At 34.7% G+C, this 22131-nt stretch overlaps 1 protein-coding gene across 2 annotated transcripts in view; it reads right to left on the bottom strand.

Moving 5' to 3' along the window:
• LOC150094960 (ragulator complex protein LAMTOR4-like) overlaps positions 1-22131 on the bottom strand; it is an 84282-nt gene that overhangs the window by 30974 nt on the left and 31177 nt on the right. The window lies entirely within an intron of this gene.

The following is a 22131-nucleotide window of genomic DNA, read 5'->3' as shown; positions in this document are numbered from 1 at the left end:
TAAAATCTCTCACGATAAATTAAGTTAACTTATCGTGAGAGCGAGAGAACAGCTACAACGTCCAGGCAACGATCATAACATATGGTGAAGATGTACTGAGGTATTGTGAAATTGACCGAAATGTGCATGTAAAAGGCTACTGTAAGTAAGCACAAATTTTGTTAACACTTTGTAAAGGTGAAATTGGAATCATTGTATGTAATGGGGTGCTAAGAATCTCACAGATGAAAATAGGCCACCTCTTAAATCTATGAAAATGGCAATCAGTACCCTTCAATACTTGAACTTTGGCAAGAGACTAGAGAATAGATTTATTAATCAAAGAACAAACCGATATCAACTTGAATATCCTGCTAGTGAATGAAACAAAAAGATTAAAAGAATCGACAGCAAGATGGTATAATGGCTCACAGATACTCCTCGGAGCATTCTCAAACAATGGCAAACAAGGCAGAGTGGGCTTCATTGTTAAATCTAAGCTAACCAAGTCAACCCTTTCTTGTAACATCATATCTGAAAGAATAGGTGTACTCTTAATTGGAATAGAGAACAATATAACAATAAAATTAATATCCTGCTATGCTCCAACATCTGTAGCTGATAATCAAGAAATATAAAATTTTTACACGAATCTTGAACAGGCATTAAATTACAAGTCAACATTCACATTCGTTGGTGGTGACTTTAATGCCAAAATAGGATGTGGAAAAGATAACGAAAAGTTTATAGGACCACATGGCCTGAGAGAAAGAAAGAGAAGAGGAGAGAGATTAGTTAAATTTGCTGCAGCCGAACAACTCTTTATCTTGAACACTTTTTTCAACAAATGCCCAGGAAGAAGTTGGACTTAGCAATCACCGAATGGAGACACAAAAAATTAAATTGACTACATTTTAACAGACTGTAAAAGACTGGTACAATAGGTGAAACATATTTTAACATAGATTCTGACCACAAACTCCTCAGAGCCATTATAAGAATAGACCACAAAAAGAACAACATATCAGGGCAACATCAAACCACAAAAGACAACCCAAACAAATAGACTACCACAAGTTCAAGAAGTACAGAGAAGAGACTATTAAGAACTGTTACATAAATGACTATACTGACTTTATTAATAAATTCAATGAGTGCAAGAAAAAATCAGAAATTCCTGTGAAACAAAAAGAAAAGAGAACGACTCTCACCTGAAACTATAGAACTACTGAAAAAGAGAAAATAACTGAAGAAAATTTTCTAAAATACAAAATTATCTGTAAGTTATTAAGTAAAAGAATTCCAGAAGACTACAAAGCTTTCAGGATACAAAAACTAAGAGAAGCAGTGCAGGCAAAAACCAACCTGAAAAAAATAGAGAAAGACTTTGCCTTACTGGAAATAAATGTGGACCCTACTTACATCCACATGATAAAAGAAATTAACAAAAATCAGACCACACAAATAACCCTATTTGATCAATCTATAAATATAAAGAGAGGGGTTTGCCAAGGAGATGAGATCTCCCCAAATCTATTTACCAGCACTTTAGAATACATTCTGAATAAAATAGACCTAAACGGAGGAATAAGCATAGATGGTGAAAAACAAATCCTTATGTCTGCCAATGATCTAGTACTGATATCCCACAATCCAAAAGACCTAGAAGAAATTGGTGAAAAAATATACACAAACCGCAGTAAGATAGGCTTAGAAATGAATCTAGAAAAAACAAAATGGCTCAAAAACATATACACAAGTGATAGTCACCTATGTATTGATAACATCCTTATAGAACAAGTTGACTTCTACAATTACTTAGGACAAACAATAAAAATGAATAACAATTTATCTGAAGAACTAGCAAAAAAAAAAAAAAAAAAAGAAAAAGAAAGAAAGATGCATGGCTATCATTCAACAGACTAAAAGAAACACTTACTGATCCCAATCTTGACATTTATGCGAAGGCAAAACTATTTAATAGTGACATTCTTCCATCACTCACATATGGATCAGAAACATGGAACACAACAAGAAAAGAAGAAGAGACTCTCAGAATAACACGGCATGCAATAGCATGCAGGATTTGTAACATCAGATGGAACATGTTAGAAACACGGAACTAAGAAAGAGATTAGGCATAAAAGATGTGGTAACTGCAGTATATGAAAGCAAGATGAGATGGGCAGGTCACATAGCCAGACTCAGGGATAACAGATGGACATATAAAATACTAAACTGGCAACCAAGAATAAAGAGAAAACCAGGAAGACCACACTACAAGATGGGAAGATCCGCTAGTGAAATCTATGGGTATAACATGGAAGAGAGCGGTTCAAGATCTAGATCATTGGAGGCATCTTTGTGACCTGCACTCATGGAGAAATCCTAAGTGAAACACAGGTCCATCAAGGTATGTAATGAGGGTGCTTACAGGTATTTGTTATTAAAAATTTGTAAATATGATGGAAGGAATTAAGTTAAGGTGAAACTTAGGGAATAGCTGCAAAAATGTTTAATTTAGATTAGTTAACATTGTGAAGGGGGTTTAGTAACTTGTAATATATTCAGTTGTATGTTGCCCCTGTTGTATTTTGATAGGCTGAGAGAGGTATCATTTCCTCTTTGATGTGTGTGTGTGTATTATACATTATTTCTTGGTTTAAATAAAATGTTTTGTTTGTTTAACTACCTTGCCTGATCAATTGCCCATGCACTATCTCTAAAAAACTAGTGAACCTGTGTGCACTATAGATTGAGAATTGCCATGACTTGCTATAGCAAAATGTGTATTAACTAAGATCTTGCCTGTATTCTTTACCTTAATCCTCAAACTACATTAGTTCAATTAGAATGGTGCAGTCATTAAAAAAAAAAATTTTTTTTCTGATTGATTAGTGCGAGAATTGGTAACCTGCATATCGTAGATAGGCTGATAACTTAAAGTCTGTTTAATAGCAGTGGGAACAGGAATAAGACTTAGTAGGACTAACAGCGAGATATGTTAAGCAGATTAAAGTTAATTTAAGAGTAAAGCAGCATAGAGTTAGTTAAGACATAAGGTGGTGGGAGCACACCACGAATAAGGTTGACAAAGGTGCAGTTGATATTAAGATACAAGAATAAATAAATAGAATATTACAATGGCACAGATGACAGCCATAAAATTTTACAATGTCATTTAGAATCAGAGTTGACATTTTAACCTAAAATTATATTCAGGAAAATGCAACTTAGAATTGTATGATATACTCAAATTTACGACAGCAAATTTCCCTGATATCTAGAATAGTTTCTTATAGTGAAAGGTTTGCTGGAGCTAACTCTCACTATAACAAACTACTGTCAAGTCCCACAATTACAATGCTATGCTAAAAAAAATTCAGTACAGGAAACTATCCACTATAGCAAATACAAACTAACACTGTTAATCCCAACAGTTTGCTCTTAGAGTCAAATGTGCATTAAATTTTCTTTATTGTTGCATTAATGTTGTGGAAGCTTCCACATGGGTGGAACGTTAGGACCCAGCCTGCTTCCTCTACTGATCAAAGAGCCTTTTGATCGCCAAACTCGTGTTGAGAGCTTTAGGACCCAGGTCGAGCCCGCTTCCTCTACTAACACAGCAACGAAAGAACCGTATTCTGCAGGTGATGCCTAGTGTTTCTTCCAAGAAAGTGATATCTGTTGGCTTCTAATAAGAAGGGATTCTACTGCACCCCCATGTCTACAGATCAGAGCAACCAAAGAAGCCACAGGCTTCCACGTGGGTAGAACGTTAGGACCCAGCCCGCTTCCTCTACTGATCAGAGAGCCTTTTCATTGAAATTTGGGCAAGATGAACCGATTACAACAGACTGTAAATTGATTACAGTAGTGTTTACTAAATGGAGAGATGGCTACGAGGATTGTAAATAAAGTAGTGGTAATACTGTCAGGAGACATAGTTGGCGACTCAAATGTTATTCTTGACAGATAGAGGTGCTAGTTGTATGTACTGTACATGTGTATAGCGACACAGCCCATTCTAACAAGTGTCATTGTGTGGAGAAGTAGTTAAAGTCAATGTCTCATTGTGCAGTGGTCTAAGGTATGTTTACAAATTAGAATAATGATCCTGGATCAAGGTTTAGGTTGTACACGGTAAAACTGTAAGCAACTGTTATCACGGCCTTAGGGAGACCTGTGGCAACAGTGCCCTACCATACCAGACTGCCGCAAGATGGATCAGTGCATTTTATATACATCTTTTTTTTATGTAGACTTTTTTCCCTATAAAATCTACATAAAAAAAAAAAATTTATATATAATGCTCAGTGTCTACTATCCTCTTTTAGAGACCTTCATGTCAATAAATTTGTCCTTTATGGAACTTGCCAATGATACAGTATTGATACACTACAGATTTTTAATATTTATGTTACCTTCAAGAGTTGTACAGGATACTAGGGAAAATACCACTAATTAAGTTCACATTATTACTAGATTTTTTATTCCCAATTTTCTTCCACTTTTCCATTGTTGCAATTGTCGGGATCATAATACTGTATTATATTAACTCTGTTCAAACATTCTAGAATGCTAAATGCTACTTTTTAATATCTCAATTTTTAATGCTTCCACTATGGTGCCATATCTATATTACTTTGATTATGTTTTTATTTGTAACCCATATTTATTTTTTAAGTTAAAATATGAACACACTGTTTGTCATTGCTAGATTGGTGAATACACTAGTTTCTCTTATTCTACATAAATTTCTTCAGCTAGCCTCTCACCATACCAGTTTTGCTTATTCTATTAAGCATTTCTGCATTTATCACTTCATTAACAATTGTGCCTAAAAAGCTTATATATTTTACTTGTTCTATCAGTTCTCATGCTAAATTTGTTAATGCACTCATTCAATTTGGTTTAATACTTTATAACTGAAGTACTCTTTAATTTTAAAGTTGCAGAGGATTTACTGAGTATAAATACCAAGTATCCCGTGTGGGGAAACCTGTAACCCCCATAGGGCACGTCCCCTGGTGGCGGATCGGGGAAGGCTTGTCATAGTTTACTATGAAGGGTAGGAGGGAAATAAAATACCTCCTGTGGACCAACAGGATAGCACTTCCCTCATAGGCAGGTCTGGGGGCCTCGAAGGTGGCAGCCCCACCACCAGACTCGGGTGCTGAAGGCTAATCCCCTGCACACCTTAAAATTTCACTCATTAAAAGAAATAACAAAGAGATAGCCGAACTGCCTAAATGGTTAACGACAAAGCGAGGAAAAGGTACATGAGATACGGAACATGGAACGTTAAAAGTCTACATGGAAAAGAAAACGAATTAATAGATGAATTTAAAAAATCAAGATTGGATTTGCTAGCAGTCACAGAAACAAAAAAGAAAGGTCAAGGTTGCCAGAAAATGAAAGATGGGTATATACTTTTCTATTCAGGAGTAAACCCAAGAGAATGGGGAAAACAAGGGGTAGCTTACATAATTAAACCAGATCTCAAAGAATATATTACTAAATGGCAACTAATAAACGAAAGGTTGTTGACAATTACTATAGATTTTAAATCAGACAACCAAGTATTCACTGTAATTGTTGCATATGGCTCAAACGATAATGCCAATAAAGAAATTAAAGATGAATTCTTCGAACTCTTACAAAAAACAATTGAAGAAGTTCAAGGGCATATCATACTACTAGGAGACCTTAATGGCCGGGTAGGGAATCAAGTAGATGAAGAAACGAAACAAGTGTTGGGATCACAAGGAGAAATAACCCAGAATAATAATGGAGAAAGAATAATAAATCTTTGCCTTACAAATAATTTAGTAATAGCGAATACTATGTTCAAGCATAAAGAAATCCATAAGTTTACCAGGGAAGAGCCCAATAGAAATGAAACGAAAAATCTATAATCGACTACGCCATCATAAGCAAATCGTACTGGAAGTATACAAAAAATGCAAGAGTCTACAGAGGTCCTGAAATAGGCAGTGACCACTACTTATTAGTATTGGAAACAATCCATAAAATAAAAGTTGAAAAATGTAGAAAAAGTAGCAAGGAAATAAATGTTAAAATAAAGAACTACAAACTAAAGAAAGAAGAAACAGCCATTGAGTATAAAAGTAAAATAGAAGAGAAGATGAAAGAAGTAGAAAAAGAGATATATGAAGACCAAGATGTAGAAAACCTATGGTACAGATTCAAAACACTTCTTCTAGAAACAAGCAAAGAAATTTGTGGTGTATCATTAAATAATAAACAGAAGAAACATAAAACACCTTGGTGGACTGAAGAACTAAAAGAAGAAATTAAAAAGAAAAAGCAATTATGGAAGAGATATATAACATCAAAGCTGCAGGTTGATAGAGAACTATACAACAACCAAAGAAATAAAGTTAAAATCTTAGTGAAAGCAGAGAAAAGAAAATGCTGGGAAGACTTCGGACATACTTTAGAACAAAATTTTAAAGGAAACCAAAAACTCTTCTATAATGTTTTAAGAAGAATGAGGTCAGAGAAAGAATGCCCCATAAAGTTTATCAAAAATAAGGATGGAAAGTTACTCACAAATTCCGAAGACATCATGGAAAGATGGAAACAGTACTTTCAAGAATTATTGGAAGATGCAGGACACGGAAAAAATAGCACCCTAAGAGCAAGACACACAAGCAAAATAGAAGATCAGAGTGAAGAAATTCATGCAAATTAACTGTTAGCAGCAATAAATAAAATAAAACTGGGCAAATCAGCAGGCCATGACCAAATAACACCAGAAATGGTAAAGAATTTAGGAACGAAAGCCATAAAACTTCTTTTACACCTATTCAATGTTGTATGGAAAAAGAAAATTATTCCCAAAGACTGGGAAGTAGCTATAATAATCCCTATATTTAAGAAAGGAGACAACCGCAAATGTGAAAACCATAGAGGAATTTCGCTTTTAAGCGTTCCAGGAAAATTATATACCCGCATTTTAGAAGCGAGGCTTAGGGATCAAATAGAGGACACACTGGATGAAATGCAATATAGCTTTCGAAAAAATAGAAGCACACAGGATCTTATCTTCAGTCTTAGACAAATATCAGAGAAAACATTGGAATATGGAAAAGAACTACATTCATGTTTTATAGATTTTGAAAAGGCCTTTGACCAAGTTCCCAGACACTTAATATGGCAAATATTAAAGAAAAACAAGATACAAGATAACTTAATAGCAGCATACAAAGCCTCTACAAAAGTAATAGAAATTATGTAAGAACCAATAATAATAGATCAAAAGAATTTGAAACAAATGTAGGAGTGAGGCAAGGCTGTATCCTCAGCCCTCTTCTCTTCATCGTAGTAATGGATGAAATTTTAAAGGCATGCCAAACAAAAACAAAAAAATTCCACTTAGGATACAGGAAACTGAAAGAAACCAGGATTTCACATATGGCTTTTGCAGATGATGTAGTGATTCTAGCAAATACAGCTGAAGATCTGCAGTACAATATCAACATTTGGTATGAAGAAACAAAGAAAAGGAATATGACCATAAATATAAACAAAACTAAAACAATGATCATATCTAGAAACCAACAAAAACACATAATAAAAATAGAGAATCACTAACCGGAGCAAGTCCACTCCTTTAAATACTTGGGATCATATATACAAGAAGATGGTAGACTAGACACAGAAATTAACAACAGGATAAGAGGGGGAACAAAGCTATTCTATGCAATGAAAGGCCCACTCCTAGATAAGAAAGAAGTCACCCAAAATACCAAAATGGCAGTGTACCGTTCAGTGTTTCTACCAACATTAACATACAATTGTGACTTGGTGTTTAACAACAGGAAACAGAAATAAACTACAAACAATTGAAATGAAATATCTCAGGAAAGTGGCACAAAAAACAAGACTAGACCGAATAAGAAATCAAACCATAAGAGACAGCCTTCAAGTTGCACCTCTGAATCAATTCATGACACAAGCCAAAATGAGATGGTTTGGACATCTCAATTGAATGGAAGAAGGAAGAATAGCAAAAACTGTATACGAAAGCCAGAAAATAGGAAAAAGAAACATAGGCAGACCCAGGAAAGGTTGGCAAAAGGAAATTAAAGAAAAATTGGAAAAGAAGGGAGTTAACTGGAAAGAAGCAAAACAACAAACCTTGGACAGGACGGCATGGAAATCTCTTTGGCAAAATCTCGACGCTTAAAAGCATAAGAGATCATAGATGAAGAAGAAGAAATACCAAGTATTTATATTTCTACAAAGTAGAAATACTTTATGTATAAGATAATGAATATGAAATAAAGAAATAATGCTGGATCTAATGTCCACTTGATTTTTTTAAAATAAGATAATGATACGCATGAAGAAGAGATGAGTTCAGCTACAGTTTAAATATCAGAAGTAATGCCACTTTCCATCACAATGCGAGCCATATATTTATTCTCCCAATTCTTTTGATTTTTTCTTAACTATTTCTCTATTCTCTCCTTTGTTAATTCAAACCACAATCTTGAGCCAGTTTCCTTTCAGATTATGAATCTGAGAAAACGAGACCATGAAAGTCTTCACTTATTCATGTAGTACCTGCCTGCATGTACATATCATTAGATGATGCCAATTTAACTTTGAAAAAATACATACAACATTCATTAAATTTAGTTATCATTAGTTATACTACATCTTCAGAAAAATTCTAGCAAGAGTAGCTCAGAAAAGTTCGGAAAAGAAAAAAAATAAAACCAAATTGGCCAAATGGTAAAATCTGAGCATTATGACAGGCTAGGATTAGTTCACTTTTTTTTTTACTTTTAATGATGTTACTGTCCAATATCCATGGCCAAATATTTTATATTACATCTTAATATTACATTAAAATGATATGCTGGAGAAAAATTCTATAATGATTCAAGGAGGGCAGATTACTTATGCATGTATAACATGTGTAAGTTACACTGAGTTAGGAATGCAAGTATTTATCTTCTATTGGATTCTCTTATAAAAAGCATGAAATTTTACTATCTAAACTAGGCTGTTCAAAGTGTAATAACCCAGAACTCCCAAGGATGTCTTCATCTGTTCCATGCAACTTGAAGGAAAGTTTACAGGATGGAGATGTATGTTTAACATAATAGGTTTGTGTTTTTCTGTACCTAATTTTTATTTGTGTGTGGGGGGGAGGGGGGAGGTTACTACAACCAATAGGAAACTTCTTTTAGAAACAATTTGCAGTCTCTTCTTTCGATAATATTCACAAAAGAATACAAACTTACATATTAACTTCAGGAAAATAAACTTAGTGATTACTAAAATAAAGAGCCAAAAAGGCTTCAGTTCAGCGATGCAAAATGAATAAAGTGCTGGATATTAGATCCAACATTATTTCAAAGCCGAATGTAGAAACTATGAAAGTTCTGTAAAAATAAGTTGACCAGAGAGCTTACAGGAATATGCCTGCTGGCATTTATGAGTCACCTTAGCACAGATGACTTTAGAAAACATGCAAGCTGCCCAGGTGTCCATATATTCGCTTTCTAATTTGGACCATTTTTTAAGGTTTCATTGGCTTGACAGCTGTTTCGAACTAGTTGGTTCTCCTCAGAGACCAGGCAGAAACTTTAAGATAGCAAAAACTCTCTTTCAACACTAAGGAACTTGAAAAGTCAGAAAAGTATATTTTTCGTAAGCATTATTTCAAAGCGAGAGTTCGCTTTGAAATAATGCTGGATCTAATATCCACTTGATTTTTATAAATTTTCCATCACCGAACTAAAGCCTTTTTGGCTCTTTATTTTAGTAAATACTTTTACGCACCGACCAAGAGTTAACTTACAAAAAATACACCTCTCCGACATTTCAAGTTCCTTAGTATTGAAAGAGAGTTTTTGCTCCAGTTTTTTCTCAACCTTTCTTCACATTCAACATTCCAGAAACTATTTTGGTCAGTTGCTTCTGCACTCTCTCAAACATCTCTTCATCCTTTGGAAATCCAGATCCCTGAGGTCAGGAACATGGGTATGATTGTGGACAGAGAGTAAGTTTAGAGGGCATGTTGCAAAGGAAACTAAAACAGCACATCAGATTACATGGCTGTTGAAGAACACACTAATAAGCAGGGATAGAGAGGCTATTGTTCTATTAAAGCCACATCTGGACTACTGTGCACAGATCTGGACTCCCAGATTCCATGGAGATGAAGTTGTGGAGAGGATCCAGAGGCGAGTGACAAAGATTGTGGAAGTTCTGTAGAATGCTCCCTATGAGAATAGACTGATGGTGTGTAGGCTTCAAAAATTACCTGATAGATGAAAAAGAGGAGACATGATAGAAGCATTTAAGTTATTAAGAGGTTTCATAGACTGACACTGAAGACTTTTTTTTCAATACATGGCAAGAAGGGAGAGAACAAGGGGGTCACCAGTGCAAGTTGTGTAGTTAGCAAGGATGTTATGACTATTCTTTTTGTTTTTTTTGATTGGAGGATGGTGAATGAGTGGAATAGGTTGCCAGGTTATGGGTGCTTCATCAGTGAATGTGTTTAAGAAAAAAAATTTTCATGACTACAGCCAAATGTGGACAAATTTATTGCCAGCATACTAATAAATTACATTACACAAAAAATGTGTTATAAATCTCGTACAAATTAAATTGCAATACATTTTTGAGAAATTTCCTAATGATGCAGTTAAGGAATTAATACACAGTACTCAGATAAAACTATGTAAACACAAGGTAATGGTAATAAAAATTTATTTTAAGGCCATATATTTCAGTCTGAAAATTATACACAATTTTCAGTGAAAAAAAAAATAATAGTTGATAGAAGGTAGAATGCAAACAATGGATTTTAGAGTGAGTTGCATGATGTTATATTTCTGGTAACGTTATATTTAAACTGAAAAAAAAGGTTAATCATAACAGTATATATAAACACACAAATAACTAAATAAATAAAATAATTAATGATGCGTTATTGTAATTAAACTTTCCCATATTTCTGATAATGATAGGCAGTCATTCTGATTCAAGTTCAGGTTGTGAAGCAAGGCTTCAGCACTCTCCTTAAATAAATGTTCAAATTTGTATCGATTGCGATGTAGTAGGCATGTTTCAGATCAAAGAATGTTGTGGTCTCTGTCTACTCCGTGTTGACCCAATCCAGATTTATCAGATTTCCTGTGAAAAATATATGATTGATGTTCTTGTAATCTCTTTCTACTGAGTGTCCAGTTTCCAAAGTAGTATAGATGGCAGTCACAAGGAACTTGGTATAAATCTGAGAGAGAGACATCGGAGAGCATTTATCTTCTGAAGAGGGGAAATAAGATGCGAGTTTATTGAAGGGTATAAAAGTAACTACTAAATCATATTTCTTTAGGGTAAAGTTTCTTTATCGTGAGGCCACACAGAAAAATGTCAATATATCAAACCCAAAATAAAGGTTGAGGATGTCTTCTAGATGTTCTAAATAAAAGTTGGTTAGAGCAGGGGAGAGTGGACTTCACAAGGCAGTTCCTTCTACTTGGTTGTAGAATTTGTTCTGACAAACCAGTATCCAGAATGCATCACAAATTTGAATAATTTTACTATATCAAATACATGATAAAATAATAAATAAGGATTCTATGTCGAAGCTCACCATAAGATCAATGGGTTGTATGGAAACATTTTTCAATTTGTCTATGAAATCCAAGAATTTTTTATAAACAAGCGAGACTTGCCAATATGTGATTTCAGGTTTGCAAAAAATTTTATATGTGCGTGTATCTCTCTCTCTCTATATATATAGGTAACCCTCGTATAACGCGGATGTTAGGTTCCACATAAATGCCGTATTATATAAATCGCATTATTCGAGACTTAGATCACAGAGAAAAAGTAGGGTTATGTTCGGAAATCTTTTTTTTTTTATTACATAAGCAACAATGACATATCCAACAAAAATATATTTTTTATTTAATTCGGGTAATTCGTGTAAGTTAAGAAAAAGATATTTTAAGTTAAGAAATAAGATATTTTATACTATGTATTTGTTTCATAGTTATAAACTATGAAACAAATACATAGTATAAAATTATAAAAATTACAAATTGTACATAAACTTCATGCACATAATGCATAGATGTTTTAGGCAAAATAAAATAAAGTGCATATTTTAATCGTTAACACTGTCTTCAAAACTAACATTTCGTAGGACGTCGTCATTGCCTGGACATCATTTGTATAATTCTCAGTGCATACTTCGGCTGGTTTAGTTATCAAGAAGTCAATAATAAGACCTTGCTTAGCACTATGCTGCAATTTTTTATTAAGTTCATAATATGGAGCTAAACAAATATCCAATTGTCTCATGAATTTTCCCGAGCGCTGTCCACTGAGGGATCATTATTCGTAAAATAACTTCCTAACTTTCTTGCTAAGTCCAATCCTACTGCTAATTTCTTTAAACTGAATTCTTTAAACGGATTCATCACAATCAGAATCTTCAGCAGAACTTTCCCTACCATTTGGTTCGACGTCATCTATTAATTGTACCAGTTCCTCCTCATTTAGATCTATTTCCCCTTCAATTAATTCACTAATTTCGTTTTCAACCATATCGCAAAAGCCCTTAAGTGGCCATTACTATAAAAATAAATTTTTACATAAAAAAGCATTACATGTTGTATGTAACTCGCAAGAAAATAAAGTACCCAGCTTGAGATTAATACACTTTTGATTTTTGATGAGCTTTCTTGGCAGAAAACAAAGACAATTTTCAATAATAAACACTTCATACGATAACAACTGACGTACATGCGTGCTAAATTTCCCCTAATATAAATTCACTACATGCACAATATGGGCAGACGCAAATTTAACTAAGATAAAATCTGATTTTTAAGTCGTGCGGTGAAAAATATATGAAAAGATAAAGGGTTACTGCAATTTGTAGACAGTGTTATATCGAAACCGCGTTGTATAAGTACTATGTTATACGAGGGTTACCTGTATATATATTTTTATTAAGAAGGTCAAGCACCTTTTGTCTACTTGTATAGGAGATATATATTACTTCTGCATTACTTCAACCTTGGTATCTCTCCCAGATCTGACTCCCACTGAAGAGACTTCAATAAATGTCGAAACTGGTCTGGGTAGTGGCCCTTCCCATTATGCATTGCATTATATATGCATGAAAGGGGTGTGCTTTGCATTATGGGATACATGCTATGGCAAGTGATATGAAGTCATTAGCCTCTATATACAAGTAGCTCAGATGTGAATATATTTCATGCACAAAACTTTGCTTTGCTTACTTGGGAAAGGGATTAAAACCAAGTATAAAATTTCTTGGTATCTTTAACGTATTTTATACCCAAGGTAAAAAATTTTCTACATATATATATATATATACACACACACACACACACACACACGTACACACTCCTTACAGTTCACCCTAACAGGCACTTAGTGCCCATGACCTTTCCAACTATTCTAGGACTTCACAACTGCAACCATAACTCGAGGATAAGGTGGTTAGCGCTATGCCTCCCGGTGTGTCCTATGTCTGTAGATGCATATGTTCACACGGCCAGTTTGCCTGTTCTGGGGGGGGGGACCCAAGTTTCCAAGTGAAAAAATCCCATACCTCCATATGAGACCGGCTAACTCACCTTTCATTGAAAGACACCAGATAACGGTTCCTCACAACACTGATGGAATCCAGGTATTTCCGACCAAGCTACGGAGGCTCTCCACACACACACACACTAATGGAAATATAACATCACCCAGCTCACTCTATTTCAAATAAATCCATTATTTGCATTCTACCTTGTATGAACTGTTTTTTTGCCACTGAAGATGGTCTGTAATTTTCGGATTGAAATATATGGCCTTATAATAAATTATTACCTTTTTCTTGTGTTTACGTGTAAATAATTCTGAAAACTATGGCACAAGTTTTTGTAAAAGAAACAAAGAAAACTATATGGTGAGACATTTCAGTATGGAATATGTCCACCCCAAACTGCAATGCAGCTCTCACAATGTCACATCATACTTAGCACCAAGTGAGGAGTACATGGGGCAAACTGGCCCGCTCATCCTTCAGAGCAAGGATAAGAACTTCATTTTCTGGAGAGCATTTTGAGCAATAATGCATCTTCCTATTGTGTCCCAAATGTATTCTATGGGATTGAGGTCTGGGGAGCATGCTGGCTACTTGATTCAAGTAATATCCTTGGTCTCCAAAAGTATCTCCAATGCTCGTGTATGATATACTGTGGCATTGTCTTCAATAAAAATTAATTCTTTGCCTACAGCACCATGGAACAATCAAACATGATGTTGAAGAACAAAAACACCTATTTTTTTTTTTTTTATCAATAAGTCCATTACTTTCAACAGTCTCATTTTTAGTGGACAGAAAATAATGAAATTTTTGATATACAATTTATAAACTGCTGAAAGACATCAGTAGTAGAGGAAACTTTTCAAGGCTGCTTAAAACTAATGAGAAGCAGAATTTCTTTATCAAGTGGCTCAACTACTTCGCCATCTCTCAAACCTCATGTAAGCATGGCATATGTCTGTACATTTTTAATGATTTCCTGGTTTATGAACCAATCACAGTCAATAATTTTCAGTTTCTAAGTAATGTTTTAACATTGTTTAGAATTCCTGTGGCAGCAACTACAAAATCCCACATTTTTTAAAAATTCCCATTCTATTTCCATTCCAGCCATCATCTCTATTACAAAATCACCATTTCAAGAAATCAAAGTCTTCTTCCAATATTTCAATATGTATGAATCTTAGAGATCTTCCCTGCCCCCCCTCCCTGTGACAATAATAACATATCTGTATTTACTTGAATATAACTCACTTTTTTCTTCAAAATTAAAGTTAAAAAATTGTGGTACGAGATATATGCAGGGATTTTCAGAAACTAAAATTTTTGAGGAAGAAACTAAATCGACATTTTCGTTTAGATTATATTTGGTCATTCAAACATATAATTAAATTGAAATATATATTGATCTTTAATTGACCATGATTTATAAACATCTAATACCAACAGGTTTCGCTGACGGGGCTGTCCGGCTTCTTCAGGGCTTATAACGATAAGAGAAAAAAAACTCAAAGTGGCTAGTACAGAGAAAATGGAGTAATACTATCGTATAAATTAAACATCAAAACAGAACGCGTAACATTACATGCATGGAACGTGTTGGGTTAGTCACTGTTATGAGAGCATGTTCTGTAGTTTTGAGCGAAATTAAACTCTGGAAGATAATAAGTTATCTTATTAAAGTTTTCCATATGTCAGCTATTATCATTCCTTGGTTTCTGTTAAGATTTTCTCCAGAATGGAGGACTACAACGGCTTCTTTGAAATTTCTGCAATGGAAATCTTCTTTTAGATAACGCATGGAGCTGCTATCTAAATCAATGGTATGGTTAGTAATCGCAAAATGATGGGCTAGACCTGAGTTGTCTGTTCTGATCTCCTATATGTTATTTTTTTGGATTTCGAGGCTTCTCGACGTCTGTCCTATATAGTTTAGACCACAAGTACATGGGATGGTGTACACTCCAGCGTATTTGAAAAAACGATTAATGTCTTTTGGTGATCTTAAAATGTGGCGAACAATCTTGACTGGTTTAAATGCAACTCAGATGTTGAAAGGTTTAAAAAGTTTTGTGATCTTCTTGGACACTGTACCTGCATAAGGAATAACTAAGGATGAACGGTATTGAGTGATAATAAGTTGTTGTTGTGGGGGGGTTTTCTATGAAGAATCTTGTTGATTAGATTCTTTGGATAGCCATTTTTTATTAATGTCTCTGATATACGAGTAATTTCATCATAGAGTTCTTTTTCTTCTGAGATGATGTCTGTACCTCTATTTCTGAGCATACATATTATGCTGAGCTTCTGGGAAATAAGGTGAGCTGACTTGAAATGAAGGTAGTGTCCAGTGTGTGTTGGTTTGCAGTAGACTGTTAGTTTGATTGTCCATCTGCTAGTTTTTTTGATTAGGGTGTCAAAAAACAGTAGTTGATTATCTTTTTCCAGTTCCAAAGTGAATTTTATTTTTTGATGAAAATAATTTTGTTTAAAAAGTCCAAAAGAGCTCTTTTTGTGTCCCTCCAAATTATAAAGACATCGTCTACATACACCACACTAAAGGGTTTGGGTCCAATTTTGAGAGGATGTCTGTTTCTAGCTTTTTCATGAACAGATCTGCACAGGGCAGCGAATAAGGACTGCCCATAGTTAAGTCATTTAGTTGCTCATATATCATTTCATTCCATTTGAAATAATTAGATTTAAGGCAGTGAAGAAAAAGGTGAGCCATATCTTCAGGGAAGAGATTGTATAGGATACTGATAACTTCTACTGGGATGTTGGTAAATAAAGATACCACGTCCAAGCTAGCGAGAATGTCTGTCTTTAAGATCGAAAATATTTTTAAATTTTTAAATAAAGTGCTTTGAATTCTTAATATAAGTGTCAGATTTTCTGATATGTCCTCTTAGGAGGTTGGAGAAGTGTTTGGACAGTAAATATGTGGAAGCATTTCTTCCGTCAACGATGGGGTGTAGTGGAACTCCACTTTTGTGGACTTTCGGGGCTCCATATAATCGTGGCATCAAATGCGTGTAATGATTTCAGATTCCGTTGTTAGTGTTCCTTGTGGTTTTTCCATGTTGGGTCTGACTCTAATATGAGCCTCCCTAATGAAAAAGTGATTTTTAACCTTTCGGACCATATATTAACACAACCAGAAAACTGAAATACTTAAGGATTCAATTTCGCCATCACCCCTGATCATATTCCTAAGGTTGACATCATCAGTAACATAGAGGAAGCACTCTCTTCCCTTCCAGAAACAATGACAAATGATCGGAGATTAAAAAGTAGTAAATGAAATTAAAAAATTAAAATTACTAAAATTTAAAAAAAAAAGCTTAAAAACATAACACCATAACACAAACAAAAAACATAACCCTAGGAAAAAAGAGCTCTCTCAAACTTGAAAAAGGATAAACAAATAACTATCTTAAAAGCAGACAAAGGTAATGTCACAGTCATTTTAAATACTAAGAACTACATAGCTAAGATTGCAGAATTACTATCAGACCCATCAACGTATCACATATTAAAGTCGGACCCAAGGCAGAAAAACCACAAGGACACTAACAACTTATTACAGAACATGACTAGTTGGTCCACAGACTAACAACGGAATCTGAAATCACTACACCCATTGATGGCACGATTATATGGAGCCCTGAAAGTCCATAAAACTGGATTTCCACTGCGCCCGATCATTGACGGAAGAAATGCTCTAACATATTTACTATCCAAACACCTCTCCAACCTCCTAAACGGATATATCAGAAAACTGGACACTTACATTAAGAATTCAAAGCACTTTATTGAAAAACATCTCTATTTTAAAGATAGACATTCTCGCTAGCTTGGACGTAGTATCTTTATTACTAAGATCCCAGTAGAAGTTATCAGTATCCTATACAATCTCTGCCTTGAAGATACAGCTCACCTTTTTTGTCACTGCCTTAAATCTAATTATTTCAAATGGAATGAAACGATATATGAGCAACTAAATGGCTTAACTATGGGCAGTCCCCTTTTGCCACCCTGTGCAGATCTGTTCATGGAAAAGCTAGAAAAAGACATCCTCTCAAAATTAGACCCAAAACCTTTAGTGTGGTGTATGTATACGATGTCTATATAATTTGGAGGGGACACAAAAAGAGCTCTTTAGGACCAAAATTAATTCTTTTCATCAAAAAATACAATTCACTTTGGAACTGTAAAAAGTTAATTAACTACCATTTTTGGACACCCTAATCAAGAAACTAGCAGATGGACATATCAAACTAACAGTTACTGCAAACCAACACACACACACACACACACACACACACACACACACACAGGACGCTACCTTCATTTCAAGTCAACTCACCATATTTCCCAGAAGCTCAGCATAATACATATGCTCAAAAATAGAGCTACGAACATCATCTCAGAAGAAAAAGAACTCTTTGATGAAATTACTCATATATCAGACATTAATAAAAAATGGCTATCCAAAGAATCTAATCAACAAGATTCTTCATAGAAATCCCCCACAACAACAACCTATCACCACTGAATACAGTTCATCCTTAGTTATTCCATATGCAGGTACAGTGTCCGAGAAGATCACAAAACTTTTTAAACCTTTCAACATCAGAGTTGTGTTCAAACCCGGTCAAGACTGTCCATCACATTTTAAGATCGCCAAAAGACAATCCTTTTTACACTCCAGCATGTTTGAAAAAAAAGGATTAACATCCCATGTGCTTATGGTCTAAACTATATAGGACAGACGTCGAGAAGCCTCGAAATCCGAAAAAAAGAACATATAGATGTTAATAACAATAGAACAGACAACTCGGGTCCAGCCCATCATTTCGCGATTACTACCTATGCCACTGATTGGGATAGCAGCTTCATTCCTTACCTAAAAGATTTCCCTTGTAGAAATTTCAAAGAAGCCATTGTAGTCCTCCGTTCTGGAGAAAATCTTAACAGAAACCAGGGAATGATAATAGCTGACATATGGAAAACCTTAATAAGATCACTTAGTCTGCCAGAGTTTAATTACGCTCAAAACTACATAACATGCTCTCATAACAGTGACTAACCCAACATGCTCCATGCGTGTAATGTTACGCATTCTGTTTTAATGTTTAATTTATACGAGTGTTACTCCATTTTCTCTGTACTAGCCACTTTGAGTTTTTTTTTCTTACCGTTATAAGCCCCAAAGAAGCCGGACAACCCCGTTGGCAAAACTTGTTGGTATTAGATGTTTATAAATCACGGTCAATTAAAGATCATATATATTTCAATTTAATTAAATTGAAATTTATAATTAAATCCTCATATTCATTATAATTTATAATCGTTCACATTATTTATAAAATGAATGCATTTAAATGTTAATTATGAATGTAATTTATGCATTTGGCCACTCAACATCATTTGATATATTTGAATCTCTTAGCAACAATGCTTCTGTAATTAAATTAATTATTTCTGGCAAAATCATGTCCCAAGCTCTCAAAATCCAGTTGCGGAACAGTTCTAATGATGGTGTCTTAATTTTAATCCACCCCACACAATCCAAAAAGATCGAGAAGTTAATGCCCTCACTTTCACATTTCCTGTACTGGTTGCTTCCATCTCTATGCATAAGATTGCTGTGGTATTAGCAAAAGATCGTGCAACTCAACGACAAAGGCAAGTCGATGATGTTGAGATCAAATGATGATTGTCTTCAATCAAATTCCAAAATATCTGAAATTTCCATAACAACATTCACTATTCCTTAAAGATTTAAACTTTTGTGTGCAAACTATATGCAAAACTTTTTTTTAATTTCTTTTTTCGTAAAGAAAAATCAGTGGCACGAGGTATATGCGAGGGGGAGTTATGTTCGAGTAAATATGGTACTTCATTAACATGTATCTTTCCATTACCCTTCGAAACTAATTTTAGCAAGCTGACTCCTCTAATAATACATTTTGACTGCACATATGATTCTGAAGTACAAAGGTTGCAGAATCCTATATAATTTGGAGATAATTCAACTTCAATGGTTCTAATACTAATGTTAAATCATGTGCCAGGTAATTATCAAAAGGATCTTTTTGGTATCTCCTCTGAATAGATCTCCCTTATCAATAAGTGTATCATGTGAAAGTAACTGACAGAACATCCTGTCTCATCAACATTAAAAAATATCAATGATACTGCATTCTGCAATTATCAATATTACCAGCATGCTATTGGCTAACTCAATCATGTGGTACATCATTCTCTTCTCTACAGAATGCCCTACAAGCTATTCTAGATTGTTCTCAAAACTTTCCCCATCCATTATTTGCTTGCAAATCATCATAAAAGTTTCGTAAAGTTTCTTAACACCATGTTTAACTCTTGATTAAAAAGATCAATGTCATAATAGGATTTGACATCACAGATTGCTGGTTAAAGATTGAAAGCTCCAAAAAAGGCCAAAAAGATCATTGACATTAAAATATATATGCACGCCACTTAAATGTCAATTTAGTCGCATAAACTTCTATTGGTCCTTGTACTTAACAAAGAAGAAGACATATCAGACCCAATGGCAAAAATGAAATGCCAAACATGCCAACACAAGATAATTCTGAAAATTAAATGTAATAAGCCCCAATTTGGGTTACCTATGATACTAAATTAATTCCAAGCCAAGTGAAAAACTGCATGCAAGATCTATCAAAATCTAAATAAAAAAGAAGGAAATTTCCTTTGCCTATGATTTAGGTGTCATTCTTTGAATTAGCAAAATGTGTGGAAATTCCAGTTAAGAAGGGGTATATGTGAAATTACAAGGCAGGTGATTAAGATACACTTAGGAGGCAGCTTGAAACAGTATCATGGCATAAAGATCTGCAAGGGAATGTTGTTCAGAGTGCATGGCCGATAGTCAAGGAGTATATGGAGAAAACAATATCACACCGTATACCCAAAGTCAGAAGGATAAATAGAGTTGGAGTTAGATGGATGAATAGTATCATTAAGTATGAGCTGGGAAAAAAAAAAAGTGGAAGGTATATAAGAAGAAAGGTGACAGCAAACTCATGAACAGCAGAAAGGTCACTAGGATCATAAGGAAGACAAATAAGATTACAAGAAGAAATGAGTCGAGCAGGCAAAAGGAAATCCTGGGGTTTTTCCATTATGTGGCAAGTAAGAGGAAGAATGATTATGGAAGAGCAACATTAATGAGTGCAGATGGTAGAGAGGTAACAGAAGAAGAAAAATTGTTTAGCTACTGAGTGACCATTTTGGAAAGGTATAGTATATCATCCATGTGAAGATACTATTATGGCAGAGGAGACAGAGACCGATGTGAGAACAGAATCTGAATGCAAATACAGCTGTGAGATTAGATGGGGATATCAGCTTGTGTTTTAAGAGAATGTGCAGGGGAACTGGCAATGCCTTTGACTAGGCTGTTTATGCATCTGGCAAAGTCCCAAGAGAGTGGAAGGAGGGCAAAATAATTCCCTTCCATAAAGGATGATCCAAGTCTCTAGCAGCAAATTATAGAGCAATCAGTATCTCAGAAGTAGTGGTAAAAGTATTTGAAAAGTTGGACAAAAAGAGAATTTAGGAATGGATGGATAAGACGTAAGTTATGAGGGGAAGCATGGCTTTATGAAGGGTCAGTCATGCCTAAATAATCTACTAATTGTTTATAAGAGTGACAACTGAGTTGGATAAAGGGAATGGGTATACAATGATACTGATGGATTTTGCAAAGGCATTTGACAGGATACCACATAGAACTCAGTTATGCAAACTGCAACAAATGGAAATGGATATGAAACTAGTGCTATGGATAAAAGGGTGCCTGATGGACAGATACCAAAAAGTAGTATACGGAAGAGCAAAATCCAAGAACTAATGTGCCAAGGGACTCTGTGCTTGGACCACTGTTGTTTAATTGGTACATAAATGATATAGGAAATAATATGAAGGGAGATATTCAATTGTTTGCTGATGATGAAAAGTTAGACAAGGTAAGAGTTAATCAATGTGATGTAGAGAGCTGCAGAATGATTTAAATAGGCTGAAGTAGGGGCAAAACATAACAGATGTCAATTTAATGTGAAAAAGAATAAAGTTTGCATTTTGGAAATTGATAAAGCTAAGAATTTGGGGATGGTAGTAGAAGATAAAGAGTTGAAGTTTAGAGGGCATATTGCTCAAATATGCCAGGGTAGCTCACAGCATTACTTGGTTCTTGAAGAACACACTAACAGACAGATAAGGGATTATCATTCCTCTTTATAAAGCCTTCATATGACCACATTTGGAATACTGCTCAGGTTTGATCATGTGGGTTTCTTGGGGATGAAGTGGTGGAGAGGATACAGGTGCAAATGATCAAGATTGTGAACCATCTCTGGAATACTCCCTATGAGGATAGATTGAATTGAGGTTTTCAAAAGATGTTTGATAGGTTGCTTGAAATATTTAAGTACCTTAAAGGATTTTAGAGGATATTTGAGCACTAAGCTTGA

This window comes from Typopeltis vanoorti, chromosome 21 (genome assembly GCF_054136105.1).
Source record: "Typopeltis vanoorti isolate ZY-2024b chromosome 21, IOZ_Tvanoo_1.0, whole genome shotgun sequence".
Lineage (NCBI taxonomy): Eukaryota > Metazoa > Arthropoda > Arachnida > Uropygi > Thelyphonidae > Typopeltis > Typopeltis vanoorti.
The sequence above is the reverse complement of the archived record's forward strand: the minus strand, read 5'-3'. Positions and strand labels throughout refer to the sequence as shown.